We start from the raw sequence: 24,328 nt of genomic DNA on the forward strand, positions 1-24,328 counted from the left end.
CCACTGTGCAACTGGCTGCTGGACATTATGACTGGCAGATCTCAGGCAGTACGGGTCACCAATAACTCTTCCAGCACCATCACGTTGAGCACAGGGGCTCCCCAAGGATGTGTGCTAAGCCCCCTCCTCTTCACGCTGTTGACCCACGACTGCATACCATCACACTACTCCAACCTCTTTATCAAGTTTGCAGACAACTCGACGGTGGTGGTTCTTTTACCTTGTATCTACATGTGCAGTGACAATAAAGTTGAATCTAATCTAATTTAATCCAATCTAATCCAATCTAACTACTATATGTATTGTTAATCACAGTCCTTGATTCTGGTATTCTGTTATTTAAATTTGTCAAAAGAACCTACAATGCTGACTCAAACCTTTTGTTTACCTGAAAATTGTAGGTCACATGCCACATGTTAGTTTATGTTGATATATGGGCTAATGTGTTCTTGAAAACAGAGCACCATCTAATGGTGGAACCCTACAAATGAATAAATGAGAGCTTAATTGATATGTTTAATTTAGAAATCTAGACATGCCCTCCTGGTAATAGGAGTAGAAGGGGCTCACTGTAAATGCGTGGCATTCAGGTGGAAACTGCAAGGCATTCTATTTGTGAAGGCTGGTCTACCAAACAATCAGCTATTTCAGATCTGTAATCAGCATTTACTAGCTTGCATTCTGACAATATATTGCTGGACTAGAGGATCACATCCAGACACTAGCTTGGGATGTTGCTTTGTTTAACTTGGGTAAGAGCGATGATATTGGTTTTTAGACATTTTTTAAAATATAAACCCATATTCTATGAAGTTAATATCACTTACATACAGTATATTAGCAACTTTATGAGCATATAAATGTGCTAATATGTTCAGTAATTAAAATATACATGCTGGTTTATTTACTACCTAAGTAATATTATCTTTTACTTCCCAATCAGAGAAGTCCTGACAGGATGTAAAACATCTAATAATCAATTATATACAAAGTTACAATAATAAAGCAATGTCTTCATTTCATACATATCAACAAATTAAAAAAGCAAGACTTCAGAGTTTCAGCTCTCACTGATTTTTATTTTATTTTAAGACTTTATTGGCTTAATAATCTTCGCATAAGATTCAGACAAAATCAGATTAAGTATGACTTGAAATTGAATCTGAAGTTAAAGATGAATCTGTAAAGAGGGAGAAAAAAAAGCAGATGTAATCATATGTGTATCATATTTATTCTTGATGTGACTCCTGACAGATCAAGTTAGTCTACACACTAAGACTATCAATATTTACATTATAAAGCAACTGTATTACCTTCAGTAATTAAATTTGTATTATATTTAATACAGTATTGTTATTGTTATTATTAGCAGTGGTACTAGTAGTAGTTAATATTTTCTTTTCTATACAGAACTTTTTAATATGTGTCATATTTAATATAGTTATTACAGATTAAATATGACATGTTTATTTGTATAAAGTTTTACAATTTTATGAAATTTAATTTCATGGATACTTACCAGCACCACCCCCACCAGCACCACCGACGTCCTCCGCCACCTCCGCCACCTCCACCACCTCCGCCGCCTCCTCCTCCACCTCCACCTCCTCCACCCCAGGCTGAGAAACCACAGCATGAGAGAGAAAGGCATATACATTGTCAGTATTTCCTCTGCACTACAAGCTTAATTTTAAAACCTCAACAGTGGTTTCTTTTGTTAAAATGCTCTTTTTAAGAAGTCTAAAAGCTAAAAACTGTTTATGAATCAGATCAGAGGAGAATGACTAGACGGGCTTGAGCACCAGTAGTCTCTAATACTCTTCACCACTGTGGTGAGCAGAAAAGCATCTTAGCATCCATAACACATCAAAACTTTAGGAGGATGGACTACAACACAAGTCCACATCAGGCTCCACTCCTGTCAACCAAGACAAAGAATATAAGGTATCATGGGCACACATTTGACCAATCTTAAAACTTGCTTGAACTTATGTAGTGGACCTGCCATGCTGAAACATACAGCATGGTAGAGAATGAGTGTTTAGCCATCAAAAAGGTGTTCCTTTCACTCCAACCTAAACACCTGGTCCACTTGTACCAAAGATTACTTTGGTGATAATGCTCTTTAACTATACTTTGGTCTACAGGTTTGAATTGACAGTTGTTTTCTCCTTGGAGAGGGTGGCTGGTCAAAGATTAAATGGCTCCACTTTTTACATCAGGAGCAGGGTTTAATGAAAAACTACAGCAGGAGGACCTTGAGCTGGCAAGATAACATGGCAACCAGACCATAAAAGACTGAAACTCATATTTAAGCTGAATCTAGCTAAAAAGATGATGCCTACTTTCTCTCACCTGAGATCAAAATGAAACAAATGCTCAACCATCCTAAATGTTTTAAAATCATCCAGGGGCATTGATCATGGGTCTATCTTTTTTTTATTTTTGTAACGTCCACTCCTAACTAAAAGGTAAACAAAAACCCTTCGAATTTTGTCAGAAGAGTCAGACTGAAAGAATGGTCTAGTGCAATGTGAGATATCCAATTTCACCTGAAGAGAAAGGGACAAAAGCAGAAAACATCACTACTAAATAAAAGTAGTGATCAGTGATGAGTGCAAATTAAACTGTTCACTCACCGCTCATCTTTATCAGTGGTCTGTTTCACAAAAAAATACTCTTTTTCAATTACTGGAGGTTATTCCTCGACCTGAAAAAAAAGAGAGGTTGTGTGGATTGTGTGAGTTATTTCTAGGCAACTTCAGAAAAGGATAAAGCCTCTCAAGGAGGTATATAGTTGCAGCCATTTAAAACTGCATTAGGCTCCTCTTAACATAAAATGAGGAAAGTGCACATTTACAATCATAGAATACAAACAATTTGTGGACATTTGTACTATTCAAGATATTTTTTATCCATCTCTTTTTTAACTGCCGGAAAAAAAAAAACTGTATAATTCGATTAAACAAATTTTGCATGACTTTGTTTAGTTACAGGGGTGTATTTAGCTAAGCTCAAAGAACAAGGAGGACTGAATGAAACTGATTTAGGATATATATTAAAGATATAGGGCTCATCTTGGCATTGCCAATTTCTCTGAATAAACTGTAATTCTGTGAAGAATACAACATTTACAAGAAAAAAAATGACCACCTCAAATATGAATTTTCATCTCTTTATTCACAGGTGTGACTTTGCATAGTGTTAATAAATTTCACTATACATTGTAACACACTATGTAAAAGAAAACACTTTTAATAACTCATGACTTCTCTTAAATATGACATTACTATACTCCATACTTAGCTATGTTATTTATTTAAAATTGTTTTAAATCATAACTTCAGTAAAAATCATCTGACCTGTTTATTTAGTGTGGATTCATAAACTTCACATATAACTTTAGATTTAGATACTTACTGTGTTCTTCTCCTGATGAATAGATTCAATGTGGAGTGGCATATTTATTTAATGGGGACAAAGGTGGAGGCGGAGTCAAAAAACATGCAAGAGGGCGGGAGAGAGAGAGATTTTCAATTCAATGCAAAAGTTTATACCTTTAGGTCAGAGTGAATTTTAAAATTAATTTACAAGAAACCTAGAAGCATTTAGTGTGCTTTTTTTCACAGATGTGACAAAGTAGTAAAATAAACAATAATAGTGAATATTCTTTTTTTTAATCAGTGCAAAAGTTTTGGATATAAATGTTCTCAAATTATTAAAGCCTTCAACTCATTTTGCATTATCCAAACAGGCTTATTATTATTATTATTATTATTATTATTATTATTATATCTTATTTTTTTGCTCTATTAGGGATAGTTATTATTATTGGGGGTAGATTATTGATCATGGGTCTATCTTTATTTTTTTTATTTTTGTAATGTTCCCTCCTAACTACAAGGTAAACAATAACTTTTGAAAAACTTTTAAAAACAGTGACAATATACAGTGCTCTCACTGTATATTGCTAAAATCCAGCATTGTGAGTTATATGATATGATCAAATAAACTAACCACAGAAATAACAGCTTATGTGTGAACATAGTGAAGAAATGTGCAGAAGGAAAGCTGCAAGTTGGGATGATTTAGCAAGAACATGGGTGAGGCAGAATAAACGTTAAAAAATATACAAAGTAAAATGATTTTGCAGATTATTTTTAAAGATAATTTTTTTAGGAAAGCCACACGATAAACCATGAACAATGAGATCTACCCATAGTCTTTAAAACTATTCATATTTTTTTCCTTAAACTGCAGTAGAAACTGTCACTGAGTTTTCCTTTCTCGCAGGCTGCACATTCACATCTCTTCCCAACACGCTAATCTGTCATTACTTCCATTACTGGGCTAAAGTCCAGTTCTCAATGCTGGGAATAATGGGCATGACTAGATTCAGTCACAAAGGGAAATGTTAATTCCAACAGGTCGGAAAAAAAATAAACATTTCTAGCACCTAATTCCCTACATGCCCACTCTAATTTACACTTAGGAGGTCACTTAGGAGTGGACATTACAAACAATTCTCTTATGGCAGAAATGCCTTCACAGCCAAATCTCCTACAGGAATGTTAATGATCAAATATGATGGCAAAGGTTTTGTCAACTAAATTGCTAACATAACTCATAAATGATTGTACATTATCTCATTATTTTCTGTTGCATACATTTTAAAAACACTATGGGTAGTGTTCTCTCATTGCTTGAATGTCTTATTACTTTATTAATATACATTAATAATAGTAATATTATTTATATAATTAATAGAAATTAGTAGAAATTAATATTCTTATAAATTATATATTAATGCTTTATTCATTAGAATATGTTAATTCACCATCAACTCTTTTATGCTGTTTTTGCAGAGTTTTATGTAATTATTTGTTTAAATATGATGTTAAAGTGTTTATAAAAATGAGAGCCGGTCAGTTGGGTGAGTCCCACCATTAAAATTATGGGTCAAAATAAGGAAACTGTTAGATAATCAGTCATAATTTTTACATCATTAGCATTATCAATGTATGTCTGTGTGCATCCTCTGGGTACTAAGATTTCCTCCCACAGTCCAAAGATATGTGGGTTAGGCTAATTGGCGTTCACAAATTGCCTATAGTGTGTGAATGATGTACTGTGTGTGTGTGTGCCCTGCAATGGATTGGCACCCTGTCCAGGGTGTACCCTGCCTCGTGCTCTAAGCCTCCTGGGATAGGCTCCAGGTCCCCGCAACCCTGAATACTGGATAAAGCGGTATAGAAGCTGAGTGAGTGAGTATATAATGAGTTATAACATATAATGAACCTATAATGGAAAAAAAGCAAAAAACCTAAACCTGAAAGGAGTGATTACTGCAAGAAACATATCTACCAAAGTCGAAGGATTTATTGTAGAAAAATTGCAAAACAAAGCAAAAATGTAACACAGAACTAACCAGTGACTAACTACAGTGAACTGAAATAAACAAGAGCAAATGTACTAATCTTGTTCATCTCACTGTACATAAAGCAAAGTTTATACAGAGTTGAGTCATTTATACTGTATGTTTAATTAGGGTTAGGTGGTCCCCCCGGCTGCCACTCGCAGCTGCCACTCGCAGCTTTTTCTGGTAACGGTGAAAAGAACTTAAAATCCTCTGATCATAAACATAAGTGTAGTACAACATTTTAATCTATTAAGGGTTTACTTTTATTGATGTACACTCAATTTACACGAAACATAGTTTTTTTTAATAAAAAAAAAATAAAATAAACAGGGTACACTTTCAGTCATCTCAGTCCCTGTGAAAATATTTCTAAAACCCATTGCTAAAATAACCTGAAACACTGCAAATACTGCACACACAGACATGAGAAATATATCTATAGAAAGATTAAAGGGTCTACTTTTAAATAATGCAAGTCACATCGAAAAGAAAACATTCTCAGTTTATGTAATCAATATGAAACCTAGGAGAGGGACAGAATTCCTTCACACTTCATTATCTGATAATGACCTGAGACAGGACACGCCAGCACGCTATTTAGGAAACAGCCCCCCAAGACAATTAGTGTTATTATAAAGTTTATAAGTCTTATATAATTCTTACTATTTTTCCTTAATTTGGCTAGCTTTGGCCAGCTTATTTTGTAACATTGTCTTTCAATGTCACTTACAAAGTTTAGGTTAGCATGTAGATAGCTACACTAGAACACTAGAACACTGCTAAACATGTAGCTTAGCACAAACATTCTAGCTTCCGGTGGCCAAGGTAATGTCTTATGGGGCTTACAGATTTATATAAATGTTCTAATGTATTTGACCTCGTTTCGGATAGCTTTAGATTATGGCAGCTGGTATATATGTGGCTCAGTTTTGGTTAGCTTCTGGCAATGCTATTGGTAATGTTATTTAGCACAAACAAGGTAGTTCCAGTTGGCTAAAATACTGCCTTATGTAGCTCATACAGTAGATGTTTATGAATTTTGGCTGTGGTGTTAATGCTCTTAATATCTTTTGTTTGCCTTGTATTTACAAATATCTGCTTAGGTGTAAATGTTTGTAATGTGTTAAATATGTACAGTATGCAAAACATGTCTGCTAGATGACGTTTGCTAATGTCTCAAGTTTAAATGTTTGAGATTCTCTACATGGTCTGTGACCCATCATCAGATATTTGTCCGGCCTATTACCCATGAGGGCACAAAAATGTATACACACTTTCACAATTGTTATCTATGCCTTAATTTTTTTTTATTGAATTATGGCAGTGATGTGTAGTATTATGTTTCCTTTAATAATGTCAGTAGTCGCACCATCGTTGATGCTGCCATGTGAACTACAGAAAAGAGGTGTATATTTTTCATGTTAAAGTGTGTGTACATTTTTTGGGGCCTATCTGTGTATTTTGTGCATCCATACCTATTAATTTCACATCTATTTATGTTGAACAATATAGGCTAACAATTTTTTTTCCCTTAGGAAAGTGTCTGTATCACCCTTGCCTTCAGCAGCAGCTCACATCAGGACAATCAAGTGTCATTCAGTTTCGAGTGCAATCGAGAATCATACTGAGGGAGTGCAGATATATATGATGTACATTAGTACATTAGGCAAAAAGCAGGCAAGATACTGAGAATGTCATGGTCTGTGAATGTCATGGAGAATGTCATGGAGTGAGAATGTCATGGAGAATGTCATGAAAAACACAGACTGATGACGACATGGTTCCACAGAATCTGAGGAATGCACAGCAATTTGCACTGTTCCTTTTGCACCATTTTACTCTGAATGTCTGTTTTTACACATTTTATTTATCTTGAACTGTTCCTGATATTCTTCAAGTGAATCTTCAGTTATTCTAAATAAACAAAAAATATGTTTCTTTTAAAGATTATTTTCTTGTAGTACTTCCCTTTCTGTCATACACCTAATTGAATGGCATACAGTATTTCTAAACAAACTTGTTACAAGACTACACCATTTAGTTCACAAAATTCTTGAACACAAATGTTATGAATGTAGTTTATTGCCTTATTTCAGTGATTCACTTTTTTGTTGTTTCCATAACCACTCATAACTGTTATTTTCTCCAAAATAAACTTTTGCATACATGGTGCTCAGATATTACTGTAGGCCAGTTTGTGCTAAATACAGTGTAATCAAACTTTAGCCATTTACATGTTTATAAGTAACTGAAAAATACACAAATGTCAGGACATGTTAGAACTTCTTTAGGGCCTCGAAACACCTGTAGACCCCTATGGTTTTTAATGATATGTCTGTCCATGATCTAACCACAGAAATAACAGATGAAATTTGTGTTTTTGAGAGATTTTAGCACAAACATGGGTGAGGCAATGTGGTTAAAACATGCAAGGTAGAATGATTTTACAAAATAATTACAGTTGACATGAGAAAAGAGAAGTATCTAAACAAACACGCATGAGTTAGTGGTTTAGAATTTCCTTTGGAAACCTCACATTGTGTGTACGAAAACATCTGAGAATAAGAAACTTGGAGGCCAGACAGCAATGTTGTTCAATAATCAACCTTATCATGGGAAAGTGTGAATAATTCATAATGTTCTTACTGAACCACACTGACACACTAACATACTATCCATATTTATACTGACTAAACTTAAAATCCAGCACTGAGTGTCAAAAAGCACACAAATACATACAAACACAGTGCATCATAGTTTGTTGTGTGTGTATATATATATATATATATATATATATATATATATATATATATATACACACAACATATATACATATACAACATATATATATATATTTGTAAAGTTTTTAATGTTGCGTAGTAGAAGAGGCGAGTTGCTCGGTCTTTCCGCTGTGCTTCGGTAAGCTTTTCTGGCACCAGGAGAGACTCAGTCAAACACACACACACGTTGTCTGTCAGAAAGGTTTCTTTATAAACAGCAAAAGATGGGGTTTTTATATGTTTGACCAAACAACTGTGCCATCGACATACAGTACAGTATGTTACTACAAAGAACATGAACCATTGTAAATGTCCTGGTGAGATCCTGAAAAATCAAAAGAGAGGAAGATAGAGAAGTGTCCGTCCATAGACGTATCACAAGATGTTGGCTTGAGTTAGGGGGAGAGGGGGAAGGAGAGAGAGGGGGAAGGAGAAAGAGGGGGAGAGAGAGAGAGAGAGACATAAAAAGAGAATGGGAAGGTGTGGAAGAGTGTGGAAATGTTCACACATTTAGGAACAGATGCAAGAGGAGACAGAATGATTTAACACGAAAATTTTTTAGACGGCAATAGGTAGAAACCTTCAGAGGGACCAAAATCAAGAGCCCATACTCATTTAGATAATATTAGATAAATATATCAGGGATTGATATATGGATTTGCGGTCATAATTTGTGTTGCAAGGCTTAAATTTTAGTATAATGGGAAAAGTGTTTAAGTTAATATACAGTCCACTGTAGTTGTTGTAGGCTCAAAAACTATACAATACTATTTGTGAAAATTTCAGTCCCATACTGTTGAGTGCCTGTTGTCACAAGACATCAGAGAAAAATGCCTGCATCAGACAAGTACAAGACCATTTTTATGGTCAAGTGGAAATGTTTTCAAGCAGATGACATGTGCTATCCTTAAGCCAGAGGCCTCCATGCGATGAAAACTAGAAGCGAGGCATCTTGAGACAGAGAGCATAGTTAGGTTTGGTCACTGTTACATGTATAAGATGTAAGATTAAACGATATATGATTTAGACCTTATCACAGCACAGAGACAGCACTTTTTAAAGTAGTAAATGACCTCCTATTGGCTTCTGATAAGGGTTGCGTCGCTATACTTGTGTTACTCGACCTTAGTGTCGCTTTTGACACCATTGATCATACAGTAGTATTCTCCTTCCCAGATTAGGAAATGTAGTAGGAATAAAGGGAACAGTCCTCATGTGGCTCAAATCCTAGATTTAAATAGTGACTATTTATGTGTCTTCTTGATATGTTCTCAAGAAGAAACTTGGTGTTCCACAGGGTTCAGTTTTAGGCACAAGGCTTTTTTTCTCTTTACATGCTTCCTCTAGGCAACATAACTTGTAAGCATGGTATTAGTTTTCATTGCTATGCTGATGATACACAGTTATACATCTCAGCAAAAACAGATGAAAAAAAACAGCTTACTAAAGTTGAGCAATATTTGCAAGACATAAGAGACTGGATGTTAATTAACTTCCTTCTGTTTAATCCTGATAAGACAGAAGTTCTAGTCATAGGACCACATGCAGCTAGAAGCAAGCTTTTTGATCACACTGTAACTTTAAATGGTATTTCTGTTACATCAAGTGCAACAGTGAAAGATCTTGGTGAGATTACAGATCCCAGCCTTTTATTTGAAGCCCATGTAAATAATATTAACAGGATAGCATTCTTTCACCTCAGAAATATTGCCAAGATAAGGAATATACTGTCACTAAACAATGCAGAACTAGTTCATTATTTTATCACCTCTAGGTTGGACTTTTGTAACACTTTACTGTCTGGTTGTTCAACTAGGTGCAAGACACGAGCACATCACCCCTATCTTATTCACACTGCATTGGCTCCATGTGAAATTTTACATTGATTTTAAAATACTATTTTTGACGTATAAAGCATTAAATTTTCTTGTGTGCAGTATCTAAGTAAACTGCTAGTGTTTTATGATCTTTCGGTCAAACGATGCTGGCTGCTTGTTAACACCACATATTAGGAAAACTAGAGCTCAGGGCAGAGCTTTTTCTTACAAAGCCCCAAACTTATGGAATAGCCTTCCAAATGTTTAGGACCCATACACAGTCGTAGTGTTTAAGTCTAGGTAAAAAACTTTTTTATTTAGCCAAGCAATTTTGTGAATAGATTTGCCTTAGGTAAAGAAGCAGATCTAAGGGACTCATGGACGTAGAGTATTATGGTGAACTGGTATGTTTAGATGCTGTCTTCCCCACTCTCATTGATCACACAGGATTGTTGATGGTGAAGTGATTGGTTGCTTTACATCTCAGTTTCCCCTCATGTCTGTGTTTCCCTTTGGCTCTCCCTTTTAGTTATGCTTTCATAGGTAGTCCCTGCTTGCACTCAGCTCTAAATAAACATTCACCTTATACATTGCATGACTGTAACCATACCTAACTGTTATCTCTCCTACTCTTCTGCCCTCTCCTCTTCTCTTTTCTCTCCTCTCTCTTTCTCCCTCTCTCTCTTTTCTTCTCCCTGTCCCTCTGTCGAGCTATACTTGTCGTTCCTGAGCTGCCAGTGATCCAGACCCCCCTCTGCCCTCTGGACCTGTCTGACTCATGCTGGTACCCCTCTTCTGGTTGAAGATCTCATCACATGGATGACCGGTGTGGTCTGTTTGGGATGTGTGTGGTGACTGGAGACAGTTCCACTTTACCAGGAAGACGGTCCTGGCCTCGGCTGATGCAGACAGCTGTTTCTCAGAGGACTTGTGACTCGAAAGTTCAGGACTGGAGTTTCCTACAGTCTACCTGAGCCTCCAATATTGAACTGGACTCCATATTAACACATTATAAACACATCTCCTGTTATACTGAACTTCCAGTCTCATACAGTATGATGCAGATCATCCAATTAAGTTTACAAAAAAAGTTTGCTAATCCGTGTTTCCAATTTGCATGAAGTGTGTGAGTCTATGAGTGTGTCTGTATGCATGTGTGCCCTGAAATTGACTAGAACCCTGTCTAGGGCCTATTCCACCTTGTGCCCCTAGTCTCCTGGGATAGGTTTTTAGAGGTTTGTTTTGTTCTACCCTTTTCTCTTGTATCAAAAGCTTCATTTTGTGAGCAGGTAATTTCTATTCACACATTACTGCAAACCCATTTACTCCTCTAACACCATAGTGAAATTGCTGATAACAATAGTGGGACTGATCTCAGAAAATGACTACACACTACAGAGAGGAGGTTCAATATCTGGTCGAGTGGTGTGTGGATAGTGACCTGGTTCTGAGCACAACAAAAACAAAGGAGATCGATGTGGACCACAGAAGAACAGGGAACCCCCCATCCCCCACCCCCACACACACACTACTACTCCTCGACCTCTTCCTTTGCATCTCTTTGGATCCATTGTTTCAAACCTAAATTAGCTGACTTTGACCCCTTTATCTATCCATCAAGGTTTCTGATTGGTCTGTGAAAAATTTTGACTTCTGGTGTTTCCACTTGGTTAATTGTGGGCTAATTGAGCTCAAGCTGTGCTGATTAAAGTTAACATTATTGAATGCTAATGCTTTCTAAATGACCACATGGTGTAAGCACTAAAAATCTATGGATTTGTGTGTAGAGTTTTGCAGTAACAGTTCACCAAATCTGACTCATGTGTTAATGCAGGGGAATAGTGTTTATAGTTCAGGGAAATGGGTGTGCGTTTTGAAAAATAGTATTATGGTTTTAAAATTTTAGTTCAAAAGATTGGTTATAGTGTTTTAGCAATCGAGAAAAACTGTGAGACTACACCACTCTGACTGACTTCCTATACAGTTCTCTTTGCTGGGAATTGTAGACGTAGTCAAATTTAAATGGGTAGGTCCATTTAAATGGAGTCTGAAGCTATGAGAAACATCTTTAGCACCTGAATCCCTACTTCCCTGCAGCGGTAATTCACACTTTGGGTCACCTAGAAGTGGATGGCAATTACAAAAAAAAACAAAAAAAAAAAACAAGACAGAGCCAAGCTTTTTTAAGGAATAATGTGTCATGTAGTACCAGGGACACTAGAACATTTTCTTAACAAATAACTTTAAAATCACTGTTCCATAGCTCATAACAAACTATATGGGGACTAAATAAATGAATTAATTGTTGTTTCTTTGTTATTATTACTATTAATTACTAAGAGCATAAATTAACTAAGCTGTAATTACACAGTTTAATAGTTATAATAACTATTTATTAAGTTCTAATTAAATCATTATTAATTCCTCATAGCTAAGCCTTACCTTCCTCCTGATCTACTCCCTAATAAACCTTAAACTCTAACAATCTAGAATGCAAACTTAACTTCTACACTGAATTAAAATGTACACTTTAGTAAACATGACAATTAGCTACACATCAAATTAGAATTACTGTATTATTATTATTATTATTATTATTATTATTATTATTATTATTTTACCAGAAAGTACAGTAGGTTTATTTTTACCAGAAAGTTTTAATCTCAGAGAGTTTTCCTTGACCACCAACACATCCCAGCTTAATCATAAGGGACAATCTGATAATCATAACTTGATAATTATATTTGTTTCTGGAGTAAATTTACAGCAGCTCTGGGAGGAGATTACCACAGGAGTTAGTACATAAAAAAGTTTTTTTTTAAAGGTTTGATTAAAAAAAAGATATGTATCTTTTTTTTATAAATATAAATATTACTTATATACTTATACTCATGTTAAGCATTTAATGGTTAATATATTAAATTATGATTATACAACATAATCAAATAAACTAACAACAGAAATAACAACTTATGTGTGAATGTAGCAAATAAAATGGCCAGAAGGGAAAGAGGCAAGTTGGACATAAGATTGAACAAGAACATGGGTGGGGTAGAACAAGTGTTTAAAGCTGTGCAAGATAGAATGATTTCACAGATTGATAAGAGACTGAGTTAAAAAGAGAGAAGAACCTAAACATATTACAGCTCGGAAAACATGCAAAAGTTTTAGAATTTCCTTGTGCACCATTGTGTGCAGAATGAGTGGGTATATCCAAACTTTTACTCGTACATTATAAAATAAATTCTAATTCTGGGTGTCAAAAAGCACAAAGAGACACAAAAATGATTGGAATCTACAAAAGAGAGGAAAAGACTAGAAAAAAGAAAAATGACAGCAATAATCACTGATTAAATAATGTCATTGTTTTTTTTTCTATTTTAAATGGTTCATGTTAATTTTACTGGTAAAGTGTGTACCTTATATAGCTTGTAGATTACTGATTCAGATACATCCCTTTCACAATAGCAGTTTATACTTTTTATGTGATTAAAACTTTTTTGCTTGCTACACTGTTTGCTGGTATTTAGCCCATTCCTCCATGTATATCTCCTAAAGAGCAGTGATGTTTTGAGGCTGTTGCTGGGCAACACAGACTTTCACTCCCTCCAAAGATTTTCAATGGGGTTGAAATTTGGAGACTGGCTAGGCCATTTCAGGATCTTGAAATGCTTCTTATGAAGCCACTTCTTCATTGCACAGGCGGTGTGTTTGGGATCATTAAAATGAATCCCCTTGCTGATGGAAGGAGGTTTTTACACAAAATCTCACTATACACGGCCCCATTTATTATTTCCTTTACATGTCATTCTGGTGTTGATCAGTTGTCCTAGTCCCTTTGCAGAAAAACATCCCCAAAGCATGATGTTTCCATCCCCATGCTTCACAGTAGGTACGGTGTTCTTTGGATGCAACTCAGCATTCTTTCTCCTCCAAAAACAAGGTTCTATTTTGGTTTCATCTGACCATATGACATTCTCCCAGTCCTCTTCTGGATCATCCAAATGCTCTTCAGCAAACTTCAAATGAGTCTTTACATGTACTGGTTAAGCAGGGGGACACGTCTGTCACTACAGGATTTGAGTCCCTGGCGGCGCAGTGTGTTACTACTGATGGTACTCTTAGTTACTTTGGTCCCAGCTCTTTGCAGGTCATTCACTAGGTCCCCCCTAGTGGTTCTCTGATTTTTGCTCACAGTTCTTGTGATCATTTTGACCCCACGGGGTAAGATCTTGCGTGGAGCCTCAGATCGAGGGAGATTATCAGTGGTCTTGTATATTTTCTATTTTCTAATAATTGGTCCCACAGTTGATTTCTTCACACCAAGCTGCTTACCCATTAGAGATTCAGTCTGCCCAGCCTGGTGCAGGTCTACAATTCTGTTATTGGTGTCCTTTGACAGCTCTTTGGTCTTGGCCATAGTGGAGTTTGAAATGTGACTGTTTGAGGTTGTGAACAGGTGTCTTTTATACTCATAATGTTTCGGGTTACTTGACTATAACCCTGTGCCCTGAAAAAGCGGAACGAGATACTGTGTGAAAATGCTATTGGAAACGCTCTTTGTTTGACCATTTGTTGAAGCATGTGTGTCAAACACGCTAAAGTTTGGCTTGTATAACCACACTCAGGTGACATCATTTGATTATGTGCACCTAGAGGTTATAAATGGGCTTGAACCAGAGACATCCTCAGGTCAATTTTGTCTAAAAGAATGTCCAGTCATGCCTATTGTGCAGAATTGGAGTGCAGCATCTCATTCCCGCTTTTTCAGGGAACAGGGTTACAGTCAAGTAACCCGAACTGTTCCCTTTCAAAAGCGAAAAGCGGACTTGAAGGTTCTAGAGCTTGGGCCTAGGATGAAATATTGACCCCTGCACCTGAGGCAGGAGATTCCTCCTGACCAGAATCACCCATGGTGGGCCATCGAAGAGAGATATTATATCTGAAAACCACACTCTGGTCAGCCAACAGAGCGCTATCAGACCCAGGGAAGCTACAGGTGTCCGAAAGTAGTAAAGGGGACATTTTTTTTGCCTCCTATGAGGCAAAAAAGTTCACCTCTGTTACATAAAATCTCTCCCAGATTTGACTGACTACTTCGGGTGGAGTTAACTTGTTTAAGCGGTGCGAACGCAGTCCACCCTGGCGATTTATGTAAGAGACTACCGTAGTGGTGTCTACCCGCACTATGACATGATAACCTCTCAACTGCTGGGTGAAGTAGAGGGCCTGAAATAAAGCCATCATTTCGAGGCAATTTATTGTCTTATGCGAGAAGATGACCTTTCCAGATCTCTTGGGCTAGATGGCCATCTAAGACCGCGCCCCAACTCATGAGGGAAGCATCTGTCATTAGCATCTTGCAACCACAATACGGACCTAGAGTGGGACCCAAAGTCAGAAACCGGGGTCTGAACCACATAGAAAGGGTACGAAGCCCCTGGTGCGTAACCCTTATTTGCCTCTGGGGATTGGCCCTTGGATGAAATCCTCTGGCCCTCAGCCACAACTGAAATGGCCTCACGTGCAGAAGGCCGAAGGGTATCACCGTGGATGCAGCTTGCCATGAGACCTAGGATTCTCTGAAAGTAGCGAACAGTCTTTTTCTGGTCTAGCTTGATCTTCTTTAGGGTAGTTAGAATGGATTCGATATGTGCAGGCGACAGCTGTCCCTGCATTATGATCGAATCCCATATGACCCCTAAATACGTTGTCCTCTAAGCAGGAGTGAGAACGCTTTTCTTGGCATTGAGTCTCAACCCTAGAGATTTTAGATTAGCTAGGACAGGGCTAGGCCAAATGGAAGGACCTGATACTAGTAAGCTTTGCTTCCAAAAGGGAACCGTATAAACATCCTGTGTTGTTGCAATATTTCTATATAAAAATATGCATCCTTCAGATCGATTGTCACAAACCAATCTTCTGGTTGGATTCGAGAACCAATCATCTTGACTGTCAACATTTTGAACTTGTGTCTTCTGAAATAGCGGTTCATCATGATCTAAAATTGGACGCAACCCCTCGTCTTTCTTGGGAACCAAGTAAAACTGACTGTGATAGCCTGACTGGCAGGGAAACATGTCCAGCAAAGTTTGCAATTCTTGGGTCAACAGATGCTCTCGTTCCGGTTTTACGGATGTGGAGACCACGCCGTTGAAACGCGGAGGATGATGTGCAAACTGAATTCTGTAGCCTCTCCTTTGAACCCAAGAAGATATACTTGGCATTAGCTTCCACACGTCCAGTTTTTTTGAAAAGTTTTGACACTTCGGCTAGATGGGGGGATGTTAGATGTTTGGCGTCCTGAAACGTGGCAGGAGACGACCAAACACTTCACATTTCGCTGGAGACCACTGCTCCCAGGAAGGAGTTCTTATTCTCTGTTGGGATTTTACATGCCCCTTCCTGGGGGGAGACACCCCCACGGTCCTGGGCGCACCAGCCTCAGAACTTATTTTTAGAGGAGATAATGCTCCTCAGGTCCGGTCTCCTTGAGGCCGGTGAGCCGCACCCCAGTCCCTACGAAGGGGGGCTTGACTCAGTATGGGGGGGTGCTCGACTTGCCACACTCTCTTCCTGTGCTTCACGCGTCAAAGGAAACGGACCCTTCGCCTCCTGAAACCTTGTGGTGCCAAATAGGCGATGGGGGCATCAAGGAGGAAAGTTCGATCCTTGTCCTTAATGCCTGTGAGGTTGAGCCACAGATGTCTCTCTGTGGAAATCATGGCAGCCCTAAAATCGCCTCTTCGTTAATGGACCCGCCAGTGCTCAAGTCCTTCAGCAGGTTAGCCTGGTAAACCTGCACAACGGCCATGGTATGCAGTGCAGCACCAGCCTGACCCGTTGCTTGAAAAGTCTTCCCACTAGTGAAGATGTTAGTCTGCACAGCTTGGTGGGGAGAGCGGGCTTTTTCAATGATGGAGAGAGAAAGCCCGCAAGCATCTCTTCAATCTGGGGCATCATGCTATAGCCCCGTGCCTTTGAATCAACGACAGTCTAATAAATCAACTTAGATGGCACCAAGACACGAGATGAATAAGGATTACTCCATGAATGAGTCACCTCGTTATGGATGCCACCAAAGAAGGGGAGAGACCGTCACTGAGGCCCCTCCCCCGGCCACTCAATAGAAAACTGTAGTCTAGTTTTGAGAGGAGCGCTTTGAGATGGCACTTTTCATCTCATTGAAAGCAAGAGAAGAGGTCACTTCCACCTGATCAGAGAAAGCACCGAGACGCACTTGAGAAGCGGATGCAAGATCCTCCCGGTCTTCATGTATTTGCACCTTTTCGTTCACAGTTTCAAAGTCTATTCCCACATAACAAAAGTTCTCATGTTTCTCAGGTCCTACCTGAAACATTGCCCGAAGGAGATGTATTACAGTTGTACAGTAGTGAAGCTTTGTGTGCTACCCCAAATAAAGTGATCTACATCACAAGCAAGTACACCAGTCACAGTGGAGTTATTATCTAACCAATAGAAAACAGCAGGATCTACTTTGGATATCTTTCCTCCCGCCTTTATTACAATTTCCTTTACTCTGTTGTACCCGTCTGCTAGCTGCATAGAGTCGTCACTCAGGGTTCACTGTATTGAGACTGCGTCTGTTCCCCGAGTTAAAAACAAATTTAGAAAGACTCAGAAAGTCTGTTTTAGTAATTTAATTAACATAAAGACCACAAACTTGGATCAGACTGAATGCGCAGCCGGCACCTCTGATCTGAAGCTAGGACTGTTAAATATTAGATCTCTCGCATCTAAAGCAGTTATAGTTAATGAAATTATCACCGATCAGGAGTTTGATATACTCTGTTTGACAGAAACCTGGATTAAACAGGACGAGTATGTAGCTCTAAATGAAGCTAGTCCTCCTGGATACAGCTACATACACCAGCCTCGGTTAACTGGTAGAGGAGGAGGCGTCGCAGTTATTCACAATGATAATTTGACTATTGTACAAAAACATGGACACAAATTTAATTCATTTGAAATTCTTTATAGTAACATAAGTGTATTTAACTATATTAAGTCAGCTCAGTCGATTCCGCTAATTGTCATTTACAGACCTCCAGGGCCGTACTCTGAATTTCTTCCTCTCAAACCTAGTCGTTTCTGTAGACAAAGTGTTAATTGCTGGAGATTTTAATATTCATTTTGAAAACCCAGAAGACCCTCTGAGAACAGCATTTATGTCCATACTGGACTCAGTAGGAGTAAATCAGTGTGTAGTAGGACCCACTCATAAAGCAGGTCACAGTTTAGATTTAATAATATTATTCGGATTAAGTATAAGAAATTTATTCACAATTCCACTATCTGAAGTTATCTCAGATCACTATCTTGTCTCAATTCAAGTGTGTCACAGTAATAATGTACGCACAGCGCCGCACTACCGTATGAAACGTACATTCACATCAACTACCAAACAGAGTTTTATCAGTAATCTCCCAGAGTTCCCAACTTCGATTAGATCACCGTCTGACCCCACAGAACTCGATCAGGCGACTGAATATTTAGAGTCGACATTTCGCTATACCTTAGATAATGTAGCTCCAGTTAAAAGAAAAATTATTAGAGATAAGAAACTTGCTCCCTGGTATAACGATCACACGCGCACTTTAAAACAGACCGCTCGGAAATTAAAACGTAAATGGCGTCAAACTAAATTGCTAGTATTTCAAATAGCATGGAAGGAGAGCATCCTGAACTATAGAAAAGCCCTTAGTGTAGCTAGAAGAACATATCTCTCCACTCTTATAGAAAATAACAAAAATAATCCTAGATTCTTATTTAATGCTGTAGCCAAATTAACCAGAAATAAGACCACTGCAGAAATCTCCACAACAACATCATGCAATAGTGAGGACTTCATGAACTTTTTTAATAATAAAATTGTAAATATTAGGCATAAAATTGAGGTTTTGAAACCGAACAATGTAATTGATGCAGATGTTAATCTAGCCATGTCCGATCAGAACCTAGAATACTTTACTCCCCTTGAAGAGAATGAACTAATTTCACTCATCTCTTCTGCAAATTCATCAACCTGTATATTAGATCCTGTACCGACACATTTTCTTAAACAGATAGTACCAGCAATAACAGAACCCCTGTTGAGAATAATTAATTCTTCACTCAGCATTGGTTATGTTCCAAAATCTTTTAAATTAGCAGTTATCAAACCAATAATTAAGAAACCTGACCTCGACCCCTGTCAGCTGTCCAGTTACTGTACAGGCCAATATCAAACCTCCCCTTTATCTCTAAGATTCTGGAAAAGATAGTAGCGGAGCAGCTATGCTCATATCTACATAGAAATGGCATACATGAACTGTATCAGTCAGGATTTAGGCCTCATCACAGTACAGAGACAGCACTCGTTAAAGTAGTAAATGACATCCTATTGGCCCCTGATCAGGGTTGTGTAACTATGCTTGTATTACTCGACCTCAGTGCAGCTTTTGACACCGTTGATCACGCTATTCTTCTTCACAGATTAGAAAATGTAGTAGAAATTAAGGGTACAGCCCTCTTCTGGCTCAGATCCTATCTGACCCATCGTTATCAGTATGTAGACTTAAATGGTGATTATTCTGCATGTTCTCTAGTGGAGTTTGGCGTTCAGTTTGGCGTTCCGCAGGGTTCAGTTTTAGGTCCACTGCTTTTTTCCCTTTACATGCTTCCTTTGGGCAACATAATCCATAAGCATGGTATTAGTTTTCATTGTTATGCTGACGATACACAGTTATATGTCTCAGCAAAACCTGATGAGAAAAAACAGCTTACTAAAATTGAGCAATGTGTGCAGGACATAAGAAATTGGATGCTAATTAACTTCCTTCTGCTAAATCCGGATAAGACAGAAGTTCTAGTCATAGGACCGCATACAGCTAGGAGTAAAATTTTAGATCACACCATAACTTTAGATGGCCTTTCTGTTTCATCAAATGCAACAGTGAAAGACCTTGGTGTGATTATTGATTCCAGCCTTTTATTTGAAGCTCATGTAGATAATATTACCAGGATAGCATTCTTTCACCTCAGAAATATTGCCAGGATAAGAAATTTATTGTCGCTAAACGATGCAGAAAAACTAGTTCATGCTTTTATCACCTCTAGGTTGGACTATTGTAATGCCTTACTGTCTGGTTGTTCAGCTAGATGCATAAATAAGCTTCAGCTAGTCCAGAATGTAGCAGCGAGAGTCCTCACTAGAACCAGAAGATATGAGCACATCACCCCTATCTTATCGTCACTGCATTGGCTCCCTGTGAAATTTCGCATTGATTTTAAAATACCACTCTTGACATATAAAGCATTAAATGGTCTCGCGCCGCAGTACCTGAGCGAACTGCTAGTGTCTTACGATCCGCCACGCCTACTTCAATCAAAGGATGCAGGCTGCTTGTCAGTACCGCGTATTATGAAAAATACAGCTGGGGGCAGAGCTTTTTCTTACAAAGCCCCAAAATTATGGAATAGTCTTCCAAATAGTATTCGGGACTCAGACACAGTCTCATTGTTTAAGTCCAGGCTAAAAACCTATTTATTTAGCCAAGCATTTTTATAAATAGATTTGCCATAGGTAAAGGAGCAGATCTGGGGGACTCATGGACGTAGAGTATTATGGTGAACTGGTAAGTTTGGATGCTGTCTTCCTCACTCTCAATTCAATTCAATTTCAATTTCAAATTTTATTTGTCACATACACAATCATACAGAGTACAATATGCAGTGAAATGATTTTGTGCGACCACAGAGTCGCGACGGCAGCCACCTAACCGGCGCCATCATAGAAAATAAGGAATAAGATACATTAGGATAACGAGGGTAAAAAATCCCCTCCCCGACTGTCCTTCGAAAAGGGCAGTGTGCGATGAGGGGTACAAAAAATACCTCAGCAACAAGCACAGAAAAACATGTAAACACAAGACATAAACATTGCAACGATGAGGGTACAGGGGATAGGAAATGTCCAATGTAGGCAAACAGCTCCAGTCCCTGCAGCTAGAGAGCGCTGGTCCCGATTCCGCCTACCTACACTGAAGGGAATAAGCACACGAAGGCGTTGGATATGGGGAAGGTAGAGTGTCTATCTGTAGCTGTTATGTGTGTGCGTGAGTGCGTGCGTGTCAGTTGCAAGCCTGTAACATCCCATAATAGTCTGCGCCAGGTGTCCTTGAAGGGGGGAGGAGTAGGATTCCAGAGCGTCTCGTTATCTTGGTCTTCGGGGAGTTAGTTATGTCTCCAGCAACGGCCTTGAAATGCAGTAGCTGGAAAGAAAAGGGGCAGCCGAAAAAGAAAAACATATTTTCCAGGTTTCGATCAATATCTGCCAATTTCACAGATATTTAATGTCCATCACTGGTCTCCAGGTCTGTCCAAATCACGTTGCATAGCTGCTAGTCTCACCAAGATGTTATCCAATTTGCGGTCCAGTACCACAGTCTGATTACTGACAGCTCTCGTCACCACTATTTCCCAGCCAGCCAGTCTCTTGGGGTTGAGACTGACTGCTTTTAAAATTTTACGATATCCAAGTATCCCACCTAATCCAATCAGCAGAATCCCTGTTATCAGAGTTCAGAATAGGTAGATATCTTCAACATCCTCCAGAGACAGTGCGGCCAGGCACACAATGCGCCACTTCTCCCAACCGTCCATCGTGTATCCAGCAGCAAACGTCCCAGCAGGACAAGTAGGTTCCCCAGAACCCACATTTCTCGTCGAGAAGATCATGTCAATTGCATTCAGAGACCACTTGATCAAATCCATATTCCTTTATATTTTCAAGAGCAAGACGAAGAGAGTCTCTGAATAGTATTCACAAGACAGACAGAGAAGCAAGCGGGGAGAGATAAGGGAGGGAGAGCAGATGCGACCGCCTTCGTCGAGAGCCAAGAGGGAAGTACGATCACTCATTGATCTCATTGATCACTCAGGTTTGCTGACGGTGAGGTGATTGTTTGCTTTACATCTCAGGAAGCCCTCATGTTTGTGTTTCCTTCTGGCTCTCCCTTTTAGTTATGCTGTCATAGTTAGTCCTGCCGGAGTTTCTGCTTGCACTCTACAGTTAATATACATTCACATTATACATTGTGTGACTGTGACCATACCTAACTGCCATCTCTCCTCTTCTTCTCTTCCCCCCCCTCTTTCTCTTTCCTCTCTCCTCCTGTCTCCCCCTTTCACTCTTTCTCTCTCTCTGTTGAGCTACACATGTCGTTCCTGAGCTGCCAGTGATCCAGACTCCCTCTGCCCTCCGGACCTGTCTGACCCATCCTGGTGCCCCGCTTCTGGCTGAAGATCTCGTCACATGGATGCCCCGTGTGTCTCTCTGGGATGCGTCTGGTGTCTGGGAATGATTCTCTCTACCTAGAAAATGGTTCTGGCCTTGACTGGTGTTGGCAACTGTTTCTCTGGGGACTTGACAGTTTGATAGTTCAGGACTGGAACTTCTTACAAGTCTACCTGGGTCTTCAATAACTACCTGGACTCCATATTAACATCAATTAACATCAGCTATTATAGCTGAACTGCCTCAAACCCTACACACTGTATAAATGCAGATCATTTACTGCTTTCTGTTTCACCCAAATGAGGATGGGTTCCCTGTTGAGTCTGGTTCCTCTCAAGGTTTCTTCCTATTACCATCTCAGGGAGTTTTTCCTTGCCACTGTCGCCCTCGGCTTGCTCACCAGGGACAAACTGACCATTTTGATTCATACAAATTCACATTTCATACAAATTTTAATAATTCTTTTGACTGTGTAAAGCTGCTTTGCGGCAATGAAAATTGCTAAAAGCGCTATACAAATAAAATTGAATTGAATTGAATTGAATCTGTTGTACCAGTAGTTCCATAGTTTTTCCTCACAGCTGGCCTCAGGAGGAGGCTTGACATAGATGTCATGTGACAATTCCATACCCTGAAGAAATGCAGATTTTATGTCTATGGAATTAAAAGTCCATTGTCTTTGACAGACCACTGCCACAAGGAGCCGTAGCGCTTCTGAAGCACATGTGGGTAAGTCTTTTTGCAGATCTGACATCTCCAACTCCTCGAAACCTCTAGCCACTAGTTGTGCTTTTGGTGCTGGTCCAGTAGTTGTCTCTTTGAGGGTACAAACCAATCTAGTGGAAAGACACTTTTGTCCCTGATTCTTCACTTCCTCAATGCATTTATTATAGTAGGTTCTACCTGTAGAGCATCCTGACCAATAACAATTCCCTGTCCTTTCCACTCTGGACAGTCCACTCGCTTGTAGTACACTTTGTCACCAATTTCATACTTTTTATCTTTGTGACGTAGTTGCTTTCGCAGTTCTTTTTGTATTCTTTCTAAACATTTAGCTTCTGTAAAAGCCTTTCTTGATGCATGTAATGCAGAAATGTGTTTTGCCACCCATTCACTTTTTGTAGTTCCCTCTAAGGCCGGAGGTTGATCAGTTAGCACAGAGTGTAGGTTAGGATTCTGCCCAAACACCAACTGATGAGGACTGTAACCATAGACATTTTGCATGGTGTTATTTGCCATAAGAGCCCAGTCCATCGCAGTTTTCCAGTCACAACCAGTTCTTGTCTTCACCTTCATTATGATTTCACTAAGTATTTGGTTGTGTCGCTTCAGGAGACCATTGCTTCATGGGCTGTATGCTGCTGTAGTCTTCATTTCTATGTTAAAGTTCTCCTCATTGTTGAATTCTCCACCATTGTCTCTGAACAGTTTCTGAGGTGGACCATGTACACTTATCCAGTCATGGACAAAATGTTTCACTATTTCACATGACCTTTTGGTGGTCAGAATACTTCCTGCACTAAACCTTGTGAAATGATCAATAATATGGAGATACCACACACCTTGTTTGAGTTCATGCAGTTCTACAGCCACGGTTAAATTGTATTGAGATGCTAGTGGTAGATCAACAACTGGTCTTCTTTTTATTTATTTTTTTTATATCTTTGACATATTTCACATTCCCTCACAATTTTTTGTAAGATGATGTTGCATTCTGGGTCTTTGTTGCCTGAGCTACTAAGAAGCCTTTGTAGTCTCTCAGCAGAAGCATGACCGAATTGTTTATGAAGCTTCATCAGGATTTTGTTTTTTTTTCTGCTAAGTTCCTAATTTCTGAAACTGTCAGTATCCCATTCTCGTCCTTCACTTCCTTGGGAATATCTTTGGTAATTGCTAAGATCTGTTCATTACACTAAATATCTTTAATGTGGACTCCATTGCCCCCAATGTTCACACAGTAATGTCCAGAACTTGTAAACTCAAGTTCAACAGGTTGGCTGAACATTATTGCTTT

At 38.7% G+C, this 24,328-nt stretch overlaps 1 protein-coding gene and 1 long non-coding RNA gene across 2 annotated transcripts in view; both read right to left on the reverse strand.

Moving 5' to 3' along the window:
• LOC128520493 (NACHT, LRR and PYD domains-containing protein 14-like) overlaps positions 1-24,328 on the reverse strand; it is a 550,151-nt gene that overhangs the window by 486,740 nt on the left and 39,083 nt on the right. The window lies entirely within an intron of this gene.
• LOC128520494 (uncharacterized) lies at positions 1,059-3,436 on the reverse strand. The gene is made up of 4 exons (XR_008357933.1): positions 3,421-3,436; positions 2,640-2,710; positions 1,520-1,619; positions 1,059-1,180 (listed from the first exon to the last, which is right to left on the reverse strand). It is a non-coding gene; the product is annotated as an uncharacterized LOC128520494 (long non-coding RNA).

This window comes from Clarias gariepinus, chromosome 4 (assembly GCF_024256425.1).
Source record: "Clarias gariepinus isolate MV-2021 ecotype Netherlands chromosome 4, CGAR_prim_01v2, whole genome shotgun sequence".
NCBI classification, from domain to species: domain Eukaryota; kingdom Metazoa; phylum Chordata; class Actinopteri; order Siluriformes; family Clariidae; genus Clarias; species Clarias gariepinus.